Source organism: Corticium candelabrum, chromosome 14 (genome assembly GCF_963422355.1).
Source record: "Corticium candelabrum chromosome 14, ooCorCand1.1, whole genome shotgun sequence".
Lineage (NCBI taxonomy): Eukaryota > Metazoa > Porifera > Homoscleromorpha > Homosclerophorida > Plakinidae > Corticium > Corticium candelabrum.
The window spans coordinates 4,214,316-4,221,623 of NC_085098.1; the positions used below are offsets into that span (position 1 = coordinate 4,214,316).

At 41.4% G+C, this 7,308-nt stretch overlaps 1 protein-coding gene across 2 annotated transcripts in view; it reads left to right on the forward strand.

The window, feature by feature from the left end:
• The window catches only part of LOC134189751 (uncharacterized), a 6,670-nt gene extending 6,531 nt beyond the window's left edge, over positions 1 to 139 (forward strand). For both annotated transcript variants that reach the window (XM_062658119.1, XM_062658120.1), the window contains exon 15: positions 1 to 139. This exon is cut by the window's left edge and continues 236 nt beyond it. The gene's annotated coding sequence lies outside the window, so the exon portion shown is untranslated.
• Positions 140 to 7,308: the final 7,169 nt, after the last annotated feature.

The window sequence follows — 7,308 nt, forward strand, 5'->3', positions numbered from 1 at the left end:
CACATGCATGCAATCGTTCTGTGCTTTTTGACATTTGTTGAGTTGTCAGTATACAGTTATAGGTATAGAGTGTGTAACGTTAACTTATCTGTTTGTGCATGTTAAATGAGCTGTAAAAATTGTTGATTTTGACGTTATGTTGCTGAATCATTTATTCTGCTACTCGAGAACTGCTAAAACGAAACTCGGACCTGTCCATCTTTTGTGCATCTTTTAGTCTGGATCCTTCGTGCAAACGGGATCCGAAAGAATGGGATCCAATCCGTCTGCTGATACCGACCGCTTAAACCTCTTCAGCGATAACAATGCAACGTCTCTACGCTTACTCTTGCAGTTTTATACTGTACGTCCGCGCTCTTTACGGCGACGCGGAGGTAACCATTTGTATAATGCCGTTCACTGTGCTAAATGCACCGAAACATCACATATCGCTCTCCGACTATTTTTGTATACTATGACAATAACAAATAAAAGAAGATAACAGAACAAGTTAAGAGTCGTCGAGTTGTTTCCTCGCTTTACTACAAAAAAAAAGTATCCCGTTTGCGCGAAGTTTCTTGTTGATTCCTTACCTTCGTCGGATCTTCATAGTCTTATATATCACCAGGTAACTTCGCCGTCAGATACCTTCACCGGACGAACTTCACCAGACTTGCCGGAGGGAAAGTCTGGCCCCGGCGCGAAGATCGGAGCCCAGGTATGCGCATGCGTGAACCGTACCGTGCTGCAGGAGACGGTCATCAGACCGGGACTCCGACCCCCGGCCTTTCACGTTGTAATACCAACGGAGATATGGGTGGGAGGGCAAGGGACAACAAATTTTTCTGAAGCGTTGACGCTTGCAATTGCTACAATGACCGCAACACGCCTGCAGTGCCAAGTATATAGTACTTCGCGCGGATAACTCCGCCCTTAGCTACAACGCGCGCAACGGCACCGCTAGCGCGCACGACTCCGAGGTGGAATCAACTCTGTCTAACGTTGTCAAACAACATCAAATGCATGGGATCCGACATATTCTCCGTTACAGATCGCTTTCCGACTATTTGTTAGAGTATGTAAAATAGTTGGAAAGCGATCTGTAAAGGAGAACATGTTGGATCCCATTTGCAAGAAATTTCGTGCAAACGGGATACTCTTTGTAGTAAAACTTGTTCTGTTGTCTTCTTTTATTTGTTATTGTTATAGTATGCAAAAATAGGAATAGTTGGAAAGCAGTCTGTGACATGTTTCGGTGTATTTGGCACAACGAAAGGCTTAATGCAAATGGCGATCTCCGTGTCGCCGTAGAGAGCGCTGTCGTACAGTATACAACTGCTAGAGTAACCGTAGAGACGTTGCATTGCTATCGATGAAGATGTTGAAGCGGTCGGTATCATCAGACGGCTTGAATCCCATTTGCAAAAAAATCTTTGGTATCTCGTTTGCACGAAGGATCCAGAATATAAGTGCAGAGGTCCGACGATTGCAAACCGTGGAAGGTATCGCTGCTATTGAATCGGGTCAGTCGTTGAAGAGGACGTCCATGCACAAGACGTTAGAAACTCTAAATCATGCATGTGAGTGCCGTACCAACATCAAACTTGCTGGTCGCTGCAAACTTGCTGGATTGTGTTGCTGTTGTTGATAAAGCTGTATTTACCAGCATCAGCGGTCTCTACTGTGGCGAACGTAACTGATGTGTTTTGAACAACCATTCGATAGGACGACTGCAGTGAAGCACCGTCCTTTAGCCAACCGCTTGGTCTCCACGGTAAACGCCAACATGAAGTTTCTACGTCTGCTGTTAGGGTGTACGAAGAGCCAACAGAACAATAATGCACTTCATCTATATAGACAGGTATCAATGCTGTATATGTCTATTGCAGTAAACTCACACACACACACACACACACACACACACACACACACACACACACACACACACACACACACACACACACACACACACACACACACACACACACACACACACACACACACACACACACACACACACACACACACACACACACACACACACACACACACACACACACACACACACACACACAACACCAGAAGAATTCACGGCAGTCGAAGACCAGCACTCTGTCTAGACACATTTGCAGTACTCATTTTGCTCCCTAGACTGGGTGACTACTCCACTCAAGCAAGTCACGTACTCGTTGCAGACGCAGAACTCAGCCTTCCAGACGATGAACTAGTGTGTTGTAAAGACGAAGTCCGCTGAGAAAAAGTAGTGTGAGTCTTCGTATGACGCAAAGTGGAATGAGTCTCAAGAAACTCGAGAAGACGCTTTGCGCGACGATCTCCCCGTCGGAGTAACAATAGAGAAACAACCACGGGTTCGCAGAGTCTAATACTTCTGCTGGTAACCTTTGATGTCCCTGGTTTACATTTGCAGACAATGTACTCCACAACCCAAACAATACATTGGTAAATGCGCGTGCGTATAACTAGTTAGGTTTGAATACTACTACCCCAGTGGGGCATTAATCGAGCATGAGGCATTATTATTTCATTATAGGGTCACCATGCATGGAGCATTATTTGAGCATGCTGTACTAACTGTCTAAAATTGTCTATGTACAATAGAAAATTAGAAGCCATGAATCACACATAATAGGTCTGGTTTGCGTTGTGGAGGGTGATATACCGGTAGCAGCACTCTGCATGTTCCCGTGAAATTGAAATCTATTGGGAACGATTACTGACAATTGTGCAATCTGTAAATAAAATTAAAATTTATTTTGATAATTTGCATCTTACTTCGGAGGTTTTCAGGAAAAGTTGTAAGACGAACCGAAAGTGCACAGAATATTATTGAAAACGGGTGTGACCGTAATCGAACCATGCATGCATGCACCTAAAATGGTGGGTACGTTGCCACACATTACTCAGGATCATTGCCAGCATCAGACTGTCATGCGGAGATGACTAGCGGATCATTTGCATAGATGAATTTGACGTAACTCAATTGCAAAAAACGCATTTCAAATTGTTTTCTAACTGTCCAGGACCCTTGAAGCGATCACAGCCAAAACGCATCTGCTGTTAGCCAGAGCTAAGAAAACCCACTGCAACGCTGTTGAAATGCAATTGTTCTCATTGTTATCATTTTATATTCGTTTCTCCCAACGTATCGTAATACAACTATTTATTGCCTTCAGTTTGCAAATCAGGTATGCATGTGTACTGTACAGTGTACTGTTTGATGATATACAGATCACAGGGGCGTAGCGTCGCATGGGTTAACTTCATGCTGACAACAGAGTGTTCATGCGAATAATTCACATTAGATCTATACACAATGCAAAAAGAGGTTAATACGTTTAGTTGTTATAAACAGAAGAAATACTTTCATAAAAGTTTAGATTATTTCAGTGAAAGTTTGTTACCATCTTTTAGGGCCACCACTAAGCGAAGAAAACTGTAAGTTGCACATAAAGCTAACGACGGAGTGTAATTAGCCAACTACATGCACGTAAAATACAATAATACACTGCAGCAAATAATGTCAATTAATTAATTAATTAATTAATTCTAAACTGTCAAGAACTGTTTACATCAAATAGCCTAGCGTACTATTTTCAACACATCTGCAACATCTTGAAACACTCCAGTAAATAGAAATCAAACATATATGTACTTCTGGTCTCTTTAAAAAGAGTCTACAGTTTATCCCTTTGATCATTGTCTGTCTGGTTGGCATTCCGTTTACGTCTCCTCACGTTATGATTATCAAGCGCAGCAAAATTCAATGAACTCTGCACAAGAGCAAGTAAACAATATCTACTGCACGGATACTGGGTGTAGAACAGTATTTTACCCCAACCCACTTTGGACCACCATACAGTAGACCATTCAAATCATTTCGACTGCGATCATACAGGGTCGATCCCGAGCCACTGTTCATGTCAAAATGGGCTTGAAGAACTTCTCTTGTATGTACTCCACTCAGAGAGGTAGTGATATGGTATCTAGAGATGTCACTGTTCGACAAAGCCAGAGACAAGAATCGTAGCTACATCACCCAGAATACTGTGAGCACACATTGCGCTGTGCATTAGTACAGATTTCACTTCTTCTAAATGTCCTTGAAAAAATTGTAGCTTGTTGTTCCGAGCATGATACATTTTGTTTGTACCCTAGTAAATCAGTACAAACACATGATGTACCTACAGTACACACACACACACACACACACACACACACACACACACACACACACACACACACACACACACACACACACACACACACACACACACACACACACACACACACACACACACACACACACACAAACACACATACAGTTACTATGTGTTTAACAGCAAATAATTAATGTAAGCACCTGATATGTCTGAACATTTGTCGTTGAGTCTACAATAGCACCATTCAATATCAGTGAGAGAATAGCAGCTACAAATATACACAGTTAACAAAAGTTTCTTATGGGGCGATGTACCTATTGTGTATTTTGTATCTAATTTACTGTTTGCTTCAAATCGTAAACCGATATGATTCCATTCACCACCAATGATTTGTACTGAACTTGCTACCGTCTTGCCCCTCAACACACCATGAAGAAATCTGAGAAACAGCTAATATGGTATGTATAGTCATATAGCAAATGCGATATGTGTAGTCATACACACACACACACAGTGACACACACACACACACACACACACACACACACACACACACACACACACACACACACACACACACACACACACACACACACACACACACACACACACACACAATATGACAAGACTTAAACATGTCGTGTCCATGTACTGTACCTATTCTCAACGTACAGACACAAATGCCTTCTCGAGAGCATACAACAGATAAAACACCTTCACAGCAGTTCAGTGGCAGACGAACCCATGCATCAAATGTAAAGCTAAAACACATCAACAACAAAGTACAAGCATATATCTTCACAAAAACATCAATATGTACAGCAACAACTTGCTTGTTATTCATAAACGTTAATTAATTAAGCAGATTAAATACTTTATAGCAACTCAGAAACTTCGTCAAGTGATCAATTTGTTGATAAAAATTTTATACACAGCTAAGTTAGTAAAGCATATCAAGATACTAAAATACACAAACTAAACTTCGTAGGAAATTTCATATTTTTACATGTGACATTGCAGCACCTTTATTTAAGTGTTATTAACGTTTACAGTACCTTTGGTCCAGACCGAGATGTGATGCTTCAGGAAGATTGACACTATCATCCATGCCATCAAATTCCAAAGCATGATTAAGGATTTTGAAAGACTTGCCAGGTCAATTGGTACGTTCAAGGAAGACGCGAGTCAGGATTCGTGTCGGCGTTTCAAGAGTTGAAATACCAATTCGTTCAAGTTCTACCTGGACTTAGCTATTACAGATTACAATATCACCGAAGACACTCACAGAAGTTTATTTCTGAAATGTGTAGATGAAGGTATACGTATGCATCTGGAGAACGCGGTACTGCCTAGGGAAATCACAGACTTCAACGTCGAACAACTTATTGAGAAGACTCAGATGTTCTTCCAGCGTAAGTGCAATGCAATTGTAGAACGAGTGAAATTACATAGGCGAATTCAACGGGAAGAAGAGGCTGTACAGGAGTACGCCGAAGGATTGAAACGAATCGCAACGAATTGTTCATTCAAGGCAGGAGAATACGAAGACAGATTGAGATACATTTTTGTGGCAGGGCTTAAAGATGACTCTATTCTACAAAAGATGTATGAGAAAGAAGACTTACTGACGCAACCATTGGATAAAGTGATTCTTCTGGCTAAGACATTGGAAGGAGCAAGAGATAGTGTTATGGCAACACGTGAGGCAACGACAGAATCGCAAGGGAAACACACATGATCAACACACACACACACACACACACACACACACACACACACACACACACACACACACACACACACACACACACACACACACACACACACACACACACACACACACACACACTTGGACAGGCAAGCATACTGTTACATAACAAACTGCATGGCAGCACAGCAGGATGCTGATCCCTTGGTTACATTAATCATCATTGACATTATGATGATGTCATACATATGGCATTAAAACATACAACACGATACACACACACACACACACACACACACACACACACACACACACACACACACACACACACACACACACACACACACTCACACACACACACACACACACACACACACACACACACACACACACACACACACACACACACACACACACATCTATATCCATGCATTGGCACATTTAGAGTTGTACATGTAACACAAATTCTCTCGATAGGCAATGCATATGACTTGGATTCTGATGGTGATGGCATAAATGACATAGTTGATAACTGCCGTGTGGTTGCCAACAGCAATCAGTTAGATATGGATGGCAATCACTTACACCACACGTACTACTCTACCAATGTCATGTCTCTACATTAAAGATGTCGCTGTAGGTGATGGTAAAGGAGATGCATGTCAAGTTGACTTTGATGGAGATGGAGTTGAAGACACAAAGGACAACTGTCCCGTTAATTTCTTTATGTCCAGAACTAATTTCTTATCTTTCTTGAATACATCTCTTGATTTCAATGCATTTTCAGCACCAGAGTGGATTATCAGTAACGAGGTTTGTCTCAGCAACTATTGCATGTGTATAATGGGAAATTGATTTGAGAAGAGCAAAGACAGGATTTAAATGTAATTCCTAAACAGTTTGAAATCCATTAATTAATTAATTAAATAAGTCTGGAGGTTTTATTTGACTGTATCTAGTGCTGTGTGTATTAATTTTATTAGTGGTTGCTGCAACAGCATGAAGGAGCGCGCGCGCGCGCGCGCGCGTGTGCACATGTGTGTTTTTGCAGTTGTAATATGTCTGCTTATAGGGGGCTGAAGTCACTCAAAAACAGTCATCATCAGCATCATTTCTGCTGAGTTAAAAACAAACATAATACTCCAATACTAAATAATTGATACATTTGTGTATCTTAGCATCTCAAAGCTTTGGAGCATTCGATTTCAGTGGAACAATTTTTGTTGACACAGATGGTGATGATCTAATCGGCATTGTTTGTGGATACCAGGATTTTGCACACTTTTATATATTGACTTGAAAACGAACAACAGAGATGTACTTTGGCCACGCCTGTTGGTAGGCAACAGCCCGGGGTCTTACAATAAAGGTAACACTTGCTGTACAGTTTGACATAAAGCATATGGACAAGAGTGTGCTAAACTGAGTCAATGTTCAGAA